Source organism: Bufo bufo, chromosome 4, assembly GCF_905171765.1.
Source record: "Bufo bufo chromosome 4, aBufBuf1.1, whole genome shotgun sequence".
NCBI lineage: Eukaryota > Metazoa > Chordata > Amphibia > Anura > Bufonidae > Bufo > Bufo bufo.
In genome coordinates this window covers 615,838,848-615,859,431 of record NC_053392.1, presented here as the reverse complement: position 1 = coordinate 615,859,431, position 20,584 = coordinate 615,838,848, and the positions used below count along the sequence as shown (strand labels likewise).

At 41.1% G+C, this 20,584-nt stretch overlaps 1 protein-coding gene and 1 long non-coding RNA gene across 2 annotated transcripts in view; both read left to right on the top strand.

The window, feature by feature from the left end:
- LOC120999664 (oocyte zinc finger protein XlCOF6-like) overlaps window positions 1–20,584 on the top strand; it is a 2,208,135-nt gene that overhangs the window by 1,428,750 nt on the left and 758,801 nt on the right. The gene's annotated exons all lie outside the window — the stretch shown is intronic.
- LOC120999738 lies at window positions 7,132–8,250 on the top strand. The gene is made up of 3 exons (XR_005778598.1): window positions 7,132–7,170; window positions 7,287–7,384; window positions 8,083–8,250. It is a non-coding gene; the product is annotated as an uncharacterized LOC120999738 (long non-coding RNA).

Below are 20,584 nucleotides of genomic sequence, written 5' to 3'. Positions count from 1 at the left end.
GAAGAGAAGTCGGGCTGCGCGATCAAGTGGACTAAGGTGAGTTTAATTATTTATTTATTTTAACCCCATCAGCGCTATTTTACTATGCTTTCTGTATTCAGAATGCTATTATTTTCCCTTATAACCATGTTATAATGGAAAATAATAATGATCGGGTCTTCATCCCGATCGTCTCCTAGCAACAGTGCGTGAAAATCTCACAGCATCCGCACTTGCTTGCGGATGCTTGCGATTTTCACGCAACCCCATTCATTTCTATGGGGCCTGCGTTACGTGAAAAATGCACAAAATAGAGCATGCTGCGATTTTCATGCAACGCACAAGTGATGCGTGAAAATCACCGCTCATGTGAACAGCCCCATAGAAATGAATGGGTCGGGATTCAGTGCGGGTGCAATGCGTTCAACTCACATCCGCGCGGAATACTCGCCCGTGTGAAAGAGGCCTAAGGACCAGGCCATTTTTTTGCAAATCTGACCAGTGTCACTTTATGTGTGAATAACTTTAAAACTCTTTTACTTATCCAGGCCATTCTGAGATTTTTTTTCGTCACTGTAAAGGGGGGATATTAATCACCAATATTTATGCAAATATCGGTAATTAATATTCATAAATAGGAGGGGCCGTCTAGTGATAACTCCGCCTATTTATGCCTTTATATAATAATAACAATACTTTCACTATGCCTTACACTGATTGCTACACTAGCTGCATGCGCCTTACTAACTAACTATCGCCAATAATTACACGTTACACAGATACAAATATAACAGTATTTATTAACAATACACTACGCAATACACTAGCAATACAGCACTAATTATACAGTACTCAACTACACTACACGTTCCCAATTCCACCCATAAACTAACTATATGATACACACATTCAATATTAACAGCCCACCCACCTAGTACTATTAACTATCCCTATGGGGTCGACAAAGGTTGATGGTGGTCTTATAAGGGTGTAAGCCAACCACAGAGCATATATATATCGCAGGAGGTGATTAGGGTAAATCAGGGATCAGGGGTAGGGTTACCAGGAGTATATAGGGTAGGGTTACCAGGGATATATCGGGTAGGGTTTACCAGGGGTATATAGGGTAGGGTTTACCAGGGGTATATAGGGTAGGGTTTACCAGGGGTGAGTGGGGTATATAGTAGGGGGGTATATAGTGGGAGTAGTGGGGTATATGGTAGGTGAGAGTAGTGGGGTATATAGTTGGTGAGGGGTATATAGTAGGGGGGTATATAGTGAGAGTAGTGGGGTATATAGTTGGTGAGAGTAGTGGGGTATATATATAGTAGTGGGGTATATATATATAGAGTAGTGGGGTATATAGTAGGGGAGAGCAGTGGGGTATATAGTTGGTGAGAGTAGTGGGGTATATATATATAGAGTAGTGGGGCACACCACTATTGGAGACACGTGGGCCGGCGCAGTGAGATGATGTCACTGCGCCGGCCCGTGCGTCTCCTGAACGAGCGCATCGGGGACGCGCTTACATGCCAACAGGCGGGGGAAGCCTTTGATCTCCCGCCTGTGGTATTCAGCATTCCGGCCAGCGAGATGTTAATTTCGCTGCCGGAATGCGCATAATAGAAGGAGAGGAGGCTTCTCCCCTTCTTCTATCATGTATAATTGTCTCCAGTGGCGCTGGTGACAATTATATCAAAGGGCTTAGATTCTGTGGAATCTGAGTCCTTTGAAGTTATCAGGATGACCGGACCTAAGTCTGGTCATTCTGATACAATCAACCAGATTGCATCTGTGTGAATGCTTGGGGGACATTCACACCGATGCATCTGGTTTCAGATGTATGGAGGGGGGGGAATATCGTATAATATATATATTTCTATATATGTGTATGGATGCATGGGGCACATCCATACACATGTATACACCAACATGGGGGGGGACAAACATAAGAATATATATATACACACATCAGGGGGCATAAGGGGCCCAGTTATATACATGTATACATATCCTAATATGTATACAAGGGGCCACTGCCCTATACATATTATAAAGGGGGATTATATGCTAAGGAGGCATATATTTCCCACAGGGGCCACCATGAGTCCCTGTGGGCACCCATGGGCAAACGTGCACAGATGCTGGGCACATCTGTGCACATCATCCCAGGATGCGGTAGTAAATGTATGCATATATACCATACATGGCCGCACGTGATTGCATGCATGTATGGGTATATATGCATACGTCTCAACCCTTCCTCAACAGTCACATATTGTACTTCATGACACTTGGAAAATAGAGTAAAAAAAATTCTTTTTTATTTATAAAAAAAAGACCAAATTTACTCAAAATTTGGACAAATTACAAATTTCCAAGTTTTAATTTCTCTACTTCTATAACACATAGTAATACCTCCATAAATAGTTATTAATTTACATTCCCCATATGTCTACTTAATGTTTGGATCATTTTGTGAATGCCATTTTATTTTTTGGGGGCATTACAAGGCTTAGAAAACCCACTTTTTAAGGACCAGTTCAGGTCTGAAGTCACTTTGTGAGGCTTACATAATAGAAACCACCCAAAAATGACCCGATTCTAGAAACTACACCTCTCAAGGTATTCAAAACTGCCAAACAGCCAAACAAAACTCAATAATTATTGCCCTGATTCTGTAGTTTGCATTTACTCCCCATATGTGGTTGTAAAATGCTGTACGGGCACACGGCAGGGCACAGAAGAAAGGGAACGCCATATGGTTTTTGGAAGGCAGATTTTGCTGGACTGGTTTATTTACACCATGTCCCATTTGAAGCCCCCCTGACGCACCCCTACAGTAGAAACTCCAAAAAGTGACACCATTTTGGAAACTAAGGGATAAGGTGGCAGTTTTGTTGGTACTCTTTTAGGGTAAATATGATTTTTGGTTGCTCTGTATTACACTTTTTTTGAGGCAAGGTAACAAAAAAAAGAAATTCTGAAATTTCATCTCCATTTGCCAGTAACTCTTGTGGAACACCTAAAGGGTTAATAAAGTTTGTAAAATCAGTTTTGAATACCTTGAGGGGTGTAGTTTCTAAATGGTGTCACTTTTATGGAGTTTCTACTCTAGGGGTGCATCAGGGGGGCTTCAAATGGGACATGGTGTAAATAAACCAGTCCAGCAAAATCTGCCTTACAAAAACCATATGGCGTTCCCTTCCTTCTGTGCCCTGCTGTTTGGCCATACAGCAGTTTACGACCACATATGGGGTGTTTCTACAAACTACAGAATTGGGGCAATAAATATTGCTTTTTATTTGGCTGTTAACCCTTGCTTTGTGACTGGAAAAAGGGATTAAAATGGAAAATTTGCAAAACAAAAATTGCTGTTTTGGGACCGTTTTTATTTTTTGTTATTTACATCGTTGATCTGACAGGTTCGATCGTGTGCTATTTCTATAGAGCGGGTTGTTACGGACGTGACAATACCAAATATGACTACTTTTGTTTTTGTTTTTTTGTTTTACATAATAAAGCATTTTTGAAAAAAAATATTTTTTGTGTCTCCACATTCTGAAAGCCATATATATATTTTTTTTGGGGGGAGACTGTCTTATGTAGGGGCTCATTTTTTGGCACTATCTTGGGGTGCCTATGACATTTTTGTCGCTTGCTATTGCACTTTTTGTGATGTTAGGTGACAAAAATGGCTTTTGACACCGTATTTATATATTTTTTTTTGCTGTGTTCATCTCAGGGGTTAGGTCATGTGTTATTTTTATAGAGCATGTTTTTACGGACGTGGCGATACCGAATATGCATACTTTTTTCATTTATTTAAGTTTTACACAATAATATCATTTTTGAAACAAAAAAAAATTCATGTTTTAATGTCTCCATAGTCTGAGAGCCATTTTTTTTATTTTTTGGGGGCTATTGTCCTATGTAGGGGCTCATTTTTTGCAGGATGAGATGGCGGCTTGATTGGTACTATTTTGGGAGGGATATAACTTTTTGATCGCTTGCTATTACACTTTTTGTGATGTGAGGTGTCAAAAATTGCTTTTTTGACACTGTTTTGATTTAAAAAAATTACAGTATTTACCTGAGGGGTTAGGTCATGTGATATTTTATATGGCAGGTTCTTACGGATGTGGCAATACCTAATATGTATAGTTTTTTTTTATTTATTTTACTTTAACACAATAACAGCATTTTAGAAAAAAAAAATCATGTTTTAGTGTCTCCATAGTCTGAGAGCCATATTTTTTTTTACTTTTTGGGCGTTTGTCTCATGTGGGGCCTCATTTTTTGAAGGATGAGGTGCCGATTTTATTGGTATCATTTTGGCATACATACGACTTTTTGAAACACTTTTATTACCTTTTTTGGGAAGTAAGGTGGGCAAAATTTCAATTTCATCATATTTTTAAAAAAATTTTTTTATGGTGTTCACTGTGCGGGTAAAGTAACATCATAGTTCATAGATCAGGTAATTACGGATGCGGTGATATCAAACATGTGTAGTGCATTTAATTTTTTTAATTTTTAATCAGTGATAAATGTGTTTTTTTTTTTTTTTTCATTTTTTTTCACTATTTTTTTACATTTTGTTGACCCAGACCCACTTGGTTCTTGAAGATCCAGTGGGTCTGATGTTTGTATAATACAATACAGTACACTATATAGTGTACTGTACTGTATTTTCACTTTACACTTAGTCTGATCAGACTTAGCCTTACCATGGGAACACCCCTCCCTCTGTGATCCCGTTAAGAATCGGGGCTGAAACAGCACAGCAGCCCCCAATGGGAGAGGGAGGGAGCTCCCTCCCTGTTAACCCCTTCTATACAGCGGTCCCTACGGACCATGGCATGGAAGGGGTTAAACGGCTGACATCACAGCACAGATGTCAGTCGTTTCAAGCAGAGTGTCAGCAATGTGCTGACACTCTGCTAAAACCACTCGGCCACCTTGGAAATTAGAGGGGGCGGGCGGGATGATTGCACCCATCCCCCGCACAGCTCGCCGGCACATAACAATGAGGGCTGCAGAGGGGGGCTAAAAATTTTAAGATGTGTAATTTTAAAGTTTCTGATCCCCGCAGTCATGGACTTCAAGGATCAGAAACTTCCAAAAGTGCTACAAACCGCAGGTCTGAATTGACACAGTCACAGGACCCCCCTCGGCATTGTCACAGAGTGCCTGCTGAATGATTTCAGCAGGCACTCTGTTCCGATCACCGCCCGCCGTGCAGCGGTGATCGGAAATACACAGGGAGCACAGGTACGCCCTGTGTCCTTAATTACCTGGACATCAGGGCGTACCTGTACGCCCTGTGTCCCCAAAAAGGTTAAAGGAAAATGGAGATGAAATTTAAAATTTTTTCATGTTAATCAAGTTTTTCTTGCAACACAGCAAGGGTCAACAGCAAACTAAACCTCAATATGCATTACTCTGATTCTGCAGTTTACAGAAATACCCTATATATGGTAGTAAACTGCTCTATGGGCACGTGGCAGTGGTCAGAAGAAAAGGAGCGCCATATGGATTTTGTGGTGATGTCACTCCGGTCATCACATGATCCATCACATGATCTTTTACCATGGTGATGGATCATGTGATGGACCATGTGATGACCGGAGTGACGTCACCACATGTCCTTTTCCTGCACACAGCTAAGATGAAGACAGAAGGAGATGCCGGCTGCGCGATCAAGTGGATTAAGGTGAGTTAAATAATTTTTTTTTTTTTTTAACCCCTCCAGTGCTATTTTATTACGCATTCTGTATTCAGAATGCTATTATTTTCCCTTATTACCATGTTATAAGGGAAAATAATACAATCTACAGAACACCGATCCCAAGCCCGAACATTACAATGTTTTGCACTCACGCGGAAAAATTGCGCGTGTTCCTGCAACGCACCCACACATTTTCCCGCAACGCCCGTGTAAAAAAGGCCTTAGAGTTCCTCTCAGCGTAGAGTTGCCCCCCTTTGTGCCTCCGTTTAAAGAGGACCTTTCACCGATTATTACACTATGAACCATAAGATCATCAATGTCCCCAGTGGAGATCCCAATACACCTACATGACTAACTGAGCCACGAGATCTCCTCTGGGTCCCAACACTTTTCCTCAATACTATTAGTTCCTCCGGGGACAATGAGGGACAAAAATCAAAATAGAAACACATAAAATTACACATGTAAATAAGTAGATTACATTATAAATCTCAAATCCAACACCAGAAATGTCCAAGCCAAAACTGACCAGCAGATCTCCATATTATTGTAGAAAGATAAATCCACATATGCTTCCTTTATAGAGTAGTGAGGTTAAAAGGATAACAAATCAGAAGATCAGAAGATTATATCAGTTATATTCTCCGTAGGTCCAGGTTATAATCTACAAATAAGAAAACATAAAATAACATAGAAAAACAGTCTTGCTTTAAATTAATTAAACGGAGAAATGCCCATAGCCTGTGTGCCAGATTAATCTACAATGCGTCCCTGATCTACAAGTCACTGACTGTGCACTCTTAACCTGCACTCACTTGTTTCCCTCAGGTTCCTTAGGTTCAGGACTCTCTTCTCTTGAAATACAATGGTCCTTTCCATCAATGACCCACCAAGGATGGAGAAGGACAGAGACCACAGGGCTGCGAGGATATTAGACCTCACCCTAGAGATCATCTCCTTGATAACTGGAGAGGTGAGAGTCTCACATGACATCACTCTTATCTCTAGTAATAAAACAGGGAAATATCTGGAAAGGTGAAGGATTCTTAGAATCTCTGTAGTGATCGGCGTCTCCCCATACACAGGATTACTCAGTAGTGAAGAAGTCGTCTGGTGAGTGTGTGACACCCCGTGTGTCAGGAGGATGGAGCAGGACCCAGAGCCCCATCACCGAGCCTCCACCTCATTCCCTGATACATGAGCAGAAGATCCTAGAACTTACCACCAGGATCACTGAGCTGCTGAGCGGAGAGGTGAGCGCTGCTGGGAATGCTGGGACATTATACAATAACGCCAAGGGAGGGGTCTGGTAATGACTGTGTCCTTGTGTTGTCAGGTTCCTATAAGGTGTCAGGATGTTGCTGTCTATTTCTCCATGGAGGAGTGGAAGTATTTAGGAGAACACAAGGATCTGTACAAGGACGTCATGATGGAGAATCACCAGTCCCTCACATCACCGGGTAAGAGTAGACCTTCCATGACTGTAGAGGGGAGAACAGTTCTGAGAGTCAGATTCCCCATCATCTGATCATCACATATAGACAATGTATTCAGTCGCTGTGTGTATTTTCTACAGATGGATCCAGTCAGAGAAATCCACCAGAGAGATGTCCCAGTCCTCTGTATTCCCAGGACTGTCCACAGGAAAAGCAGAATGTCCCACTGGATCATCAAGTAAGTGCAGCTGCGGTTTCTACCTATCCTGTACAGACTGATGTCAGGGGCATAACTAGAAATGGCAGGTTGGCATCTCCCCCAACCCCCACCAGTACACAGGTCTCCATCTGTTGCCATCTCTCCCCACACAAATTTTTTATTCAAAACAGCCCCGGCTCAAACTCCTCCTAAGTGTATGAAAGGGTCTTCCTGCGACATAAACCTGCACCTGCTTCAGAGTCACGTCACTTGGGAATGTCATGTGACCCCGTGACCTCAGAGGGTCCTTAAGATGCATGGGATTTATACAGTGTATACAGTTCACACACACTTACAGACATTCTGGGTTACTTTGCGGCCATCGCGCTTTGCTGCTTCCACAGCTGATTTTCTTTGCTTCCTCATATGCCGGAACCCCAGCAGCAGTGGAGTATACTGTAGGCTACATTGCATCTTGTTGTTGGCTACAAATGGTTTCTGGTGTCATAAAAGATTGTATTAAATGTTCTCCTGTTTGGACATCCACTTGGCAACTGAGATTCAATGTGGGTAAAAGTAAAGTCCTGCAGAGTAGATGTAAGTCATAGACTAAATGACAGAACAATGCCAGTCAGCTGCATCTACAGCAGATACTGTCCTGTATTAACAGTCAGTGACTGACTCATCAGGTACAGAATCTTCCTGCCTTTGCAAAACATTATTACCTTCTCACCTAGAATCAGGTCACCACAAAGGACAAGAGCAAGTGGATATAAGGTTCAGTTTCCAGAAGCAATGACAGGCTTTTTACCATACAATAATGTAAGAACTGGAGGTGATGAGCACAGCGTCCTCTCCAGGATAGGATCAGGTCATTTCATGCAGAAAAATGTCACATTTCATATGTGTAAGATACTTGTCTGAATGTTTATCCTGTCTGATCACCACGTGAGGAGATCCTTCTTCTTCAGTCAGAAAGGTTCATGTCTTCTAGGGGTGTTTGATCTTCGCCTGGATATAAGATAAGCTAGCAGTGGAGTATAGTTTTCTGTTTTCTCATGTCTTTAATGTGGGATCTTTACTGCAGGAAAGTTCAGGTGGAACGACGAGTGAGCTCAATAAACCCGGATCAGTGTCCGTGAATGGTAAGAACCTTTCATAAATCTCATTTGACTGTAAATGTCTTTATTAACCCCTTAAAGACCCTGCCATATTTCATCTTCCTGCCCAGGCCATTTTTTGCTAATCTGATATTTGTCACTAATCTGACACGTGTCACACGTTGTGATAACTTTAAAACGCTTTTACTTATTTAAGCCATTCTGAGATTGTCTTCTCGTCACATATTGTACTTCATGACAGTGATAAAATTGAGTCAAACAATTTCATTTTTATTTATAAAAAAATACCAAATTTAGAAACATAGAATGTGTCGGCAGATGAGAACCATTTGGCCCATCTAGTCTGCCCAATATACTGAATACTATGAATAGCCCTTAGCCCTATCTTATATGAAGGATAGCCTTATGCCTATCCCATGCTTGCTTAAACTCCTTCACTGTATTTGCAGCCACCACTTCTGCAGGAAGGCTATTCCATGCATCCCCTACTCTCTCAGTAAAGTAATACTTCCTGATATTACTTTTAAACCTATGTCCTCTTGTAGCAGTTTTTCTTCTTTTAAATATTCTCTCCTCTTTTACCTTGTCGATTCCCTTTATGTATTTAAAAGTTTTTATCATATCCCCTCTGTCTTGTCTTTCTTCCAAGCTATACATGTTAAGGTCCTTTTATCCTGCAATCCATGTACTAGTTTAGTAGCTCTTCTCTGAACTCTCTCCAAAGTATCAATATCCTTCTGGAGATATGGTCTCCAGTACTGAGCACAATACTCCAAATGAGGTCTCACTAGTGCTCTGTAGAGCAGCATGAGCACCTCCCTCTTTCTACTGGTAATACCTCTCCCTATACACCCAAGCATTCTGCTAGCATTTCCTGCTGCTCTATGACATTGTCTGCCTACCTTTAAGTCTTCTGAAATAATGACCCCTAAATCCCTTTCTTCAGTCACTGAGTTTAGGACTATATCACTGATTTTATATTCTGCTCTTGAGTTTTTACGCCCCAGGAGCATTATCTTGCACTTATCAACATTAAATTTTAGTTGCCAGATTTTTGACCATTCCTCTAGTTTTCCTAAATCCTTTTCCATTTGGTGTATCCCTCCAGGAACATCAACCCTGTTACAAATCTTTGTGTCATCAGCAAAAAGACACACCTTACCATCGAGGCCTTCTGCAATTTCGCTGATAAAGATATTAAACAATATGGGTCCCAGAACAGATCCCTGAGGTACCCCACTGGTAACAAGAACATGATCTGAATATACTCCATTGACTACAACCCTCTGTTGTCTGTCCCTCAGCCACTGCCTAATCCATTCAACAATATGGGAATCCAAGCACAAAGACTGCAATTTATTGATAAGCCTTCTATGTGGGACAGTATCAAAAGCCTTACTAAAGTCTAGATAAGCGATGTCTACTGCATCTATTTTAGTCACCCAATCAAAAAAATCAATAAGATTAGTTTGACATGATCTCCCTGAAGTAAACCCATGCTGTTTTTCATCTTTCAATCCATGGGATTTTAGATGTTCCACAATCCTCTCCTTAAGTATGGTTTCCATTAATTTCCCCACTATTGATGTCAGGCTTACTGGCCTATAGTTGCCCGATTCCCTTTCTTGTTAATGGGCACAATATTTGCTAATTTCCAATCTTCTGGGACGACTCCTTTTACCAGTGATTGGTTAAATAAATCTGTTAATGGTTTTGCTAGTTTACCACTAAGCTCTTTTAATAGCTTTGGGTGTATCCCATCCGGCCCCTGTGACTTATTTGTATTAATTTTAGACAGCTGACTTAGAACCTCTTCCTCTGTAAAGACACATGCATCAAAAGATTCATTAGTCTTCCTTCCTAACTGAGGTCCTTTTCCTTCATTTTCCTTTGTAAAAACTGAACAGAAGTATTCATTGAGGCAGTCAGCTAGTTCTTTATCTTCTTCCTTGTACCTTCTGTCTTTTGTTTTTAATTTGGTAATTCCTTGTTTTAGTTTCCTTTTTTCATTTATGTATCTGAAGAATGTCTTATCGCCTTTTTTTACTGACTGAGCTAATTTCTCTTCTGCCTGTGCTTTAGAAGCTCTTATAACTTGTTTGGCCTCTCTCTGCCTAATCTTATAAATTTGCCTGTCATCCTCGTTTTTTTTTTTTTTTTTTTATAATACTAAATGCTATCTTTTAGTTTTTAATGATTTTGGCCACTTCTGCTGAGTACCACAGTGGTCTCTTCCTTTTTTTGCTTTTACTTACAACATTAATGCAATTATCTGTTGCCTTTAATAATGCCACTTTTAAGTAGTCCCATTTCTCCTGGACTCCATTGAAACTGTTCCAATCTGATAGGGACTCGTATACCACTAGTCTAATTTTAGAAAAGTCAGTTTTTCTAAAATATAAAACTTTTGTTTTTATGTGGTGTGACTCAGTCACTGTACTTATAGTAAACCACACTGACTGGTGATCACTAGATCCCAAGCTTTCCCCTACAGTAATATCAGATACCAAATTCCCATTTGTGAATACTAAATCTAAAATGGCCTTCTTCCGGGTTCGCTCCTCCACTACTTGCTGTAGAAATAATCCCAGTAGGGAATTTAGAATATCTGTACTCCTGGCAGAACTAGCTATTTTGGTTTTCCAGTTTACATCAGGAAGATTAAAGTCTCCCATAATGATAACCTCCCCTTTCAATGTAATTTTAGCTATTTCCTCAACTAGTAGATCATCTAATTCTTTGACTTGGCTAGGTGGTCTATATATCCCACCTACACAAGTTACCTTATGATTATCAAGCTGCAAGGTAACCCAAACTGACTCTAAATTGGTCTCGCTAACTTGTATTAAATTAGATTTTATTCTGTCTTTCACATACAGGGCCACCCCTCCCTCTTTCTTGCCTTCTCTGTCTTTCCTATATAGAGCAGATAATGGCCAATAGGATAGAGAAGGCACTCATAGGGTAAGTAAATTCAGCAAATCTGATTTCTAATGAAAGAAATGGTTTGCTCACCTATTGTGGCTGCATCAATTGGATGCAACTGCAATGGAGATCGAGTGTAGATAAATGACGGTTGGTGCAGCCTAGATTCGTCCGATCGCCTTGGGCAGGAGCCACCCTGCCACTTGAGTAACGGTATGAAGAAGAGTACGCTGGACCTTAGGTAGAGCTTGTGGACCACAGAGGGCGCACGAAACAACCGGTCAAAGACAATAGTCTTACGAATAAATGGAATACTGCTGAAACCAAAATATTGTCATTGACCGGTTGTTTTGTGCGCCCTCTGTGGTCCACACACTCTACCTAAGGTCCAGCGTACTCTTCTTCTTTCCTATATAGAGAGAACCCTGGTATTGTTATATCCCAGACATTACTCCCATTGAACCATGTCTCAGTAACAGCCACTAAATCTATATTCTCAGATGCCATTATAGACTCAAGTTCATTGATCTTATTCCCTAAACTGCATTGGACTGTATGGTCTGGATAGAAACACCTGTCACCACCTCTACAAGAGAATATATTCCTGACAACTAAAAACTCAAGACGAGATTAGACGGACTGATGGATTGGCTGGTTGTCAGGAAGGAAGCTTCCTTCTGGATAGCTGGCTGCTCGTTTAGTGAAGGAGAACGCTGCATTTTCAAGCAGCGAACTCTTTCACAGTATGAGGATGAGGGATCGCTATAGAGATCCCTCATCCCCATACAGAATCATTGTTTTTGGGCATCAGATTGCTGTTTAGACCAAACGATCTGCCGTCCAGAAACAATGATTGGTGGTGCCTGCACGAGCAGCTGGATCACCTGATGAACAATCGTTTTGCTTGTTCATTAGGTGATCAGCGGCACATTTAGATGGCGAGATTACCGGGAAAATCGCTTGCATGAACTGTCGTTCCCGATAATCAAGACCATTATTAGTTCCTTTAAATCTACCTTTACTGAAACTGTACACTATACTGTTATCTTATGTGTCTTATTTATTTTATTTTTTTCTGGCTTACTATTGTTTCAAAAAATCTTGATTGATTAATAAAAAATAAAAAATTTGCTTTGGGAAAAAAAATAAACTTTTGTTTAATTTTCTAGGTGAAAACAGGATGAGAGTATACCATAAGGATTTTCCTTTATCTTCCTATGATAAAGCAGAAGATAACAATACCACACAAGCTAATTCAATAACTCCTAATGTACCCTCAGTCCTTCACAGTGGAGATCTATTCACCGATACTGCTGGTCACAAAAAACTTTCATCTAATCAATTACTGACTGGCAAAACAAGAACTAAACAGAAGCGAGGAAAAATATTTTCACATGGGAAACATTTTAAGAAGAAATCTAATCTTTCTTTATATGAGAGAAATTGCAGAGATAAAAAGTTATTTTTATGCTCTGAATGTGGAAAATCTTTTACAAGAAAAGTTATTCTAGCTGGACATCAGAGAAATAACAAAGGGGAGAAGCCGTATTCATGTTCAGAATGTAGGAAATGTTTTATGTGGAAATGCTCTCGAAAGAAATATCAGAGAACTCACACAAGAGCGAAGCCATTTTCATGTTCAGAATGTCAGAAATGTTTTAGTCAGAAATCTGGTCTTGTGACACATTTAAGATTTCATACAGGGGAGAAGCCATTTTCATGTTCAGAATGTGGAAAATGTTTTCCCAGTCAATCAAGTTTTATTCGGCATCAGAGAACTCACACTGGTGAGAAGCCATTCTCATGTATTGAATGTGGAAAGTGTTTTAGACATAAATCAGATCTTGTTAAACATCAGAGAATTCACACAGGAGAGAAGCCGTTTCTGTGTCCTGAATGTGGAAAGTGTTTCAGTCATAAATCAGATCTTGTTAAACATCAAAGAATTCACACAGGAGAGAAGCCATTTTCATGTTCAGAATGTCAGAAATGTTTTAGTCAGAAATCTAATCTTGTGAAACATTTAAGAATTCATACAGGGGAGAAGCCATTTTCATGTTCAGAATGTCTAAAATGTTTCAGTTATAAATCTGGTCTTATGACACATTTAGGACTTCATACAGGGGAGAAGCCATTTTCATGTCCTGAATGTGGTAAATGTTTTAGTCTGAAATCACACCTTGTTGGACATCAGAGAAGTCACAGCGGGGAGAAGCCATTTTCATGTTCAGAATGTGGAAAATGTTTTACCCGTCTATCAAGTTTTATTCTTCATCAGAGAACTCACACTGGTGAGAAGCCATTCTCATGTATTGAATGTGGAAAGTGTTTTAGTCATAAATCAGATCTTGTTAAACATCAGAGAATTCACACAGGAGAGAAGCCTTTTCTGTGTCCTGAATGTGGGAAGTGTTTTCGTATGAAAGCAATGCTTGTAGTACATCAAAGAATTCACACAGGAGAGAAGCCATTTTCATGCTCAGAATGTGGGAAATGTTTTAGTGAAAAATCATATCTTGTGAAACATCTAAGAATCCACTTAGGACAGAAGAAATTTTCATGTTCAGAATGTGGGATATGTTTTATTCTTCAATCAAGCCTTATTCGACATCAGAAAGCTCACACAGGGGAGAAGTCTGACTTGTCTTCAAGATAGGTCATCAATATCAGATTGTCAGATTGGGGAGGGGGGGTTGACACTTGAGATTCCCACCGATCAGCTGTTTGATGAGCCCTCCTTGCAGCTTACAAAGCACAATGCTTTCCATGGGATAGAGGATGTGCTTATTATTGCAGCTCAGTCTCATTCACTTTAATATCACCGAGCTGCTTCTAGGCCCTATTAACGATGAATGAGACGGTTGGCGTAAAACGCAGCCACAAGGCTTACCTGAGCTGATCGGCAGGGTTCCCTGGTGTTGTCAAGTGCTGCTAAAGGTGTTATCATCATGGCCATAACAGGTGACTGTCACATCACAACCACTTATACTGGAAGGGATTAATCAATGGCTACTTGAATTACAGATATGATCTATAGAGCTGAAGATGTGGAGAACCCTACTATCAGAATATTAATTTTCAAACAAATGGTTCAAGAGTGTTTAGTCTGAGAAAAATAAGAAAATCTCTACTAAATAATCTTTACTACTGCTGTAGTAAAGATCATTTTTCATCTCTGAACTGTCATTAAATATCTCAAGTTTTCTTAACATGGAATTTCATTTACTTAGTTACAAGCTACTACTACATAATGGTCAAATTCTGGGATCCATTATGACTGCTAATGTGCCTGATTTTGTGGATTTTTGACAATTCTTATGAGGATTTAAATTTTTACATTCTGTCTCTTAATATTATCAAACTGAATCTCTAATTTCCAGTTCGCAGAACAGATTATATGAAAAAGTATTTTGGTGTCCATGATGAAGGTTCCTTCTTTGTGGATGAAGAGACTCACAATGTTGACTTGAGTTTCCCTCTGTAATGATCATCCTGTTTCCTTCCTATGGGATAATCATGTCATAAGATATTAAGAGCGATTATTCCTTATTGTTCCACTATATTTCTAGTTATTAAATATAATGTATATTTTGTTGTCAGGTTTCTTAAAGAAAATTTAAAAAATAAATGTCCATATCAGGCTACATGCACACGACCGTATGTGATTTGCAGTCTTTAAATTGCGGATCCGCAAAAAAAAAACAAAAAAAAAAACGGATGATGTTCCGTATGGCATCCGTTTTTTTTGCAGATCAGTTTTGCTGATCCATTGTAATAATGCCTATCCTTATCCGCAAACTAGAAAAAAAATAGGACATGCACTATTTTTTTTGCGGGGCTACGGAACGGATATACTGATGCAGACAGCACACGGTGTGCGGACAAGAATAGGCATTTATATTAAAGGCTGTCCGTGCCATTCCGCAAATTGCGGAACGCGCACCGACGCCATTCGTGTTTTGCGGATCCGCGATTTGCAGACCGCAAAACACACCACGTCGTGTGCATGATGCCTAAGGCCCCTTTCACACGGGTGAGATTTCCACGCGGGTGCAATGTGTGAGGTGAACGTATTGCACCCGCACTGAATCCGGACCCATTCATTTCTATGGGGCTGTGCACATGAGCGGTGATTTTCACGCATCACTTGTGCGTTGTGTGAAAATCGCAGCATGCTCCTCTTTGTGCGTTTTCCACGCAACGCAGGCCCCATAGAAGCGAATGGGGCCGCGTGAAAATCGCAAGCATCTGCAAGCAAGTGCGGATGCGGTGCGATTTTCACGCACGGTTGCTAGGAGACGATCGGGATGGAGACCCGATCATTATTATTTTCCCTTATAACATGGTTATAAGGGAAAATAATAGCATTCTGAATACAGAATGCATAGTACAATAGGGCTGGAGGGGTTAAAAAATAAATAAATAATAATTTAACTCACCTTAATCCACTTGTTCGCGCAGCCCGGCTTCTCTTCTGTCTTCATCTTTGCTGTGCACAGGAAAAGGACCTGTGGTGACGTCACTACACTCATCACATGTTCCGTCACATGATCCATCACCATGGTAAAATATCATGTGATGGACCATGTGATGAGCACAGTGACGTCATCAAAGGTCCTGTTCCTCAAAGTAGAAGACAGAAGAAAAGCCGGGCTGCGCGAGTGGATTAAAGTGGATTAAAGTGGAGTTAAATTATTATTATTATTTTTTAACCCCTCCAGCGCTATTGTACTATGCATTCTGTATTAAGAATGTTATTATTTTCCCTTATAACCATGTTATAAGGGAAAATAATACAATCTACACATCACCTAACCCAAACCAGAACTTCTGTGAAGAAGTTCAGGTTTGGGTACCAAACATGCCGATTTTTCTCACGCGCGTGTAAAACGCATTACAGTGTTTTGGACTCGCACGGAAAAATCGTGCATTTTCCCGCGACACACCCAAAACCATGGCCCAAAACCATGACGCCTGTGTGAAAGAGGCCTAACTGTGATAAAATTGTAGTAGTAATTGTGTGAAACATGAAATATAGTAGAAAACTGACCAGCCAGATATTTCCATATAAGGACATTTTTTTGTTTGCTAATTTAGCATCTGTAAGAGCGGGTCTAGGTAAAGTCCAGGAGGGACATATGTCCCATGAAACTGTAGTAGGAGGTCCGAAAAGCTTTAGCTAATCCTAGCAGTGGGCCCTCCCAGCTGCAATCCAGTTAGCACTGGTTAAAACAGGGTGTGAAATAAAAAAAAATATCTAGTATTCATTCTTTAACCTGTATACAAGGATCTTAACTTCTCTTGACAAAATGCCCAAGGCAAGGCCAGTTTTAAGCCTCTTGCACACGGCCGTTGTGCTCCCGTGGCCGTATTGCGGGTCACATACGGCGGTTCCGCAATACACGGGGCAACGGCATCATGGATATTGACCCATTCACTTAAATGGGTCTGCAAGTTGGGAGGGGCGGTGTTACAGGCAGGGACAGTACTTATCCACCTCCTCCTCCATGGACATCCTCTCTTACCCAACAACAACAGGGAAGAGTGTCGCTCCAACTCCCCCTCCCTCCTATCACATATGTAAAGTCAGGTGTTGCCATGCAGTGTTGTGGCTGCACAGCCGATCACTTGCTAAAGCGCATTAAGCAGCAAACATCCTGCTGGCTGTCTCTCTGCCACCTTCAACTGGACAAGGTGGTCAGTGACTATAGCCACAGAATAGTGGCCACGCTGAACCTGGGGGAAAGAACTCATGCTCCCTGCATAGTGCATGTGATAAACTTAGACTTAAATTTATCCTAGAACATATGCTCACCTAACAGGGGACGATGGTGGAAGAAGAACAGCTAATGCATCTTGATGCCTGCCCTGTAGATGTTGGAGTCCCACAAGAAGAAAATCTTATGGAGGATGGTGAGGAACTGTCACTGGAGGAGGAGCCCACTTTACTCTTGGGACCTGTAGCTGTTGTCGGCTGAGGCAACATATCTGAGATTTTTATTTTGTTTTTACATTGTGTCAGTGGGGACAGAGCTAGAAAGAACTGGTTCCTTGGGCACTCTGGCCAGAATGGGCGAGCTGTATCCTTGCTTGCCTACTGACAGGCGTATTATTGACATAATGCAGTCTGATGATTACTTGATAGCCATGCTTTTAGATCCTCATTATCAAAGCAAAATAGGGGAATGTTTACCTCCTGACGAGAGGTAGGCAAAATTACCTTATTACCAGGAAACACTGTATAAGCAGCTTGATGCAGATTCCTGCCACCAGTTTGTCTGAAAGAGAGGCCATCTTCATTGACACAAGCAGCAGAAGCTGCAAGAGCCAGTTCAGTCTCCTCAATATCATGGGGGAACCATGAGTCTGTGCAAGAAAAGAGAAACCATGGGGAGCGATCTGTGTGAGAGAGGGGGAACCATGGGGAGTGGTCTGTGTGAGAGAGGGGGAACCATGGAGAGTGCTCTGTGTGAGAGAGAGGGGGAACCATGGGGAGCGGTCTGTGTGAGAGGTTGGGGAACCTTGGAAAGCAGTCTGTGTGAGATAGTGAATGTAGCTGGCCAGCTAGGACCTGTCCAAGGTTGCTAGAATAGCTTATATGTGTATACAGCTAGACCTGCCAAAAGCCTTAATACAGTTCCTATGTTTATGTGTTAAAGACAAAAGCAGAGGTATTTACTGTGACATCATGTTTTGGATGTCATATAACTGTTATATATTTTGTGTTCACAGAAGCAGATAAAGATAATATGCCTTTAAGATTCATTTTGCTATGTAAGGTAAGCTCAGTGACACAGCAGAAACTACATAAAGCATAGTGTTAATCTGTTGTTGCTGGGCAGAAGTCTAGACCAATCACAGCCAGCTTCTCATACAGCACGAGTTTTTACCTATCACAGCCAGCCTCACACACAGTCTGTCTGGGAATTCCCCCAGCTCCTGCTGCTAGAATCATTATTCACCAGAAGACAGGAGCTGAAGAAACATTCACTCCACTGAGAGCTGAGTTTTATGGGAATAAGAGGCCAATATAGGCATTTAAAACAAGTTATATAATGTTCATATTGTTAGTATTGTGTTTAGAACTGTATACTAAACTATATATATATGTGTTTACTTACAGTTCCACCAATTGCTAATACAATTGCAAAGTACAAATTCTAATTGCGAGCATAGTGAGCCATACAATTGCAAACTACAATTACAACCAATCTGCAAATAGTTACTGCTAATTGCATACTGCAAGTGAACTATTAGTTAGACCTCAGATATACCAGAGAGATCATAAAGTGCTTAAATAACTTAAAGTGAGAGTACAGATACTCAAGAGAGAAATATATCCACCATTTTATGTTGAATGACAAGATTAAACAGTTGAACCACCATCTTAATCATACGGCCATTTTGTGATATCTTTTCAACACGTGTTTTGCACATGGACTATCTGCTGTGGAGGCGGCAGTGTTATATATGAAGAAAAGTTGAAGTTAATAAAGAAGTTATTTGAAGCATTTGGTGTGCTCTTTAAACCTACTTTTTCCATAGAACGGCGCTAGAGGAATTACAGAGTAATAGACAGTCTGGTTAGACTAAAAGTCAGAGATATCAAAATTCTTCTAATGCCACAGCACAAAAGGCACTTCATAGTGCTGCACCTGCCACAGTAAAAACCATGGGGAGAGGTCTCTGTGAGAGAGGGGAACCATCGGAAGTGGTCTGTGTGAGAGAGGGGAAACTATGGGAAGCGGTCGATACAAGAGGAATAACCATGGGGAGCAGTCTGTGTGACAGAGGGGGAACCATGGGGATAAGTCTGTATGAGAGGGGGGGATCATGTGATGTATGGAGAAGCAGGAAATCCAAGACAAACCAGCACTAGCAACTCCAAGCAGAAACTATCAACCGCATGGTCAGCAGTGTGAGGCAGATCTAAATAGAGCCTCATCACTGATAACGAGCGGCACCTGAGGAGATGTAAGATCCTGCCAAACAACAACATACTGTACATAGTAGAAAACAGAGACCTGTCAGATAGCCTAACGTGCAGCAGGCCTATCCGATCTTCTCACCTCTCATACAGGAGGGACCGTGACAGTACCCCCCCCCTTTTACGGGTGGCCTCCGGACACCCAGGACCGACTTTATCAGGATGCGCCCTGTAAAAGGCCCTCAAAAGGAGACTGGCATTCACGTCGGTCACAGGAACCGTAACCCTTCCAGTGCACAAGGTAATGAAGAGATCCACAAAGAATACATGAGTTCACTATCCTGGCAATCTGAAACTCAAGATTACCATCCACCATGACAGGAGGTGGTGGCAGCGAGGATTGTTCAGCAGGTTCAACATATCTTTTCAGCAATGACTTGTGAAACACATTATGAATCTTCAAAGCCTGCGGAAGCTCAAGACAAAAAGCAACCGGATTAATAATTGCAGAGATCTTGTATGGCCCAATAAACCTTGGCCCCAACTTCCAAGAGGGTGTGTTCAACTTAATGTTTCTTGTGGACAGCCACACAGCCACTCTCAGGTCTGGACCACTGACACGTCTCTTGTCAGCTATACATTTATACTTTTTGCCCATTTTATTTAAATTGTTTTGAATCTTTCGCCAAATAGATGACAATGAAGAGGAGAATCTTTCCTCTTCAGGTATACCAGACGTCTCAGTACCAGAAAATGTGCCAAACTGCGGATGGAACCCATATGCACCAAAAAACGGCAACTTATCAATGGACTCCTGTCTACTGTTATTTATAGCAAACTTGGCCAACGACAAAAATGAAGAAGTGGTCTTCATTTTTGCCGTTGGCCGAGTTTGCCATAAACCACTCCTCTTGATTCTCAGAGACAAAACACCTCAAATAAGTCTCCAGATTCCAGTTAGTGTGCGCAGTCTGCCCGTTCGACTGAGGATGAAAGGCCGAAGAGAAGGACAATTGGACCCCCAGATGAGTACAGAATGCCTTCCAGAATCTAGAAACAAATGAAGTCCCTTTATCAGACACCACATTATAGGGAATGCCGTGTAGTTTCACGATGTTATCGACAAACACTTGAGCGAGAGTTTTGGCATTAGGTTAACCTGATAATGGTATAGGGTGCGCCATCTTGCTGAAGCGGTCAACAACCACCAGAATCACAGTTTTTTCCAGAGGAATTAGGCAAATCAGTGATAAAGTCCATGGACAA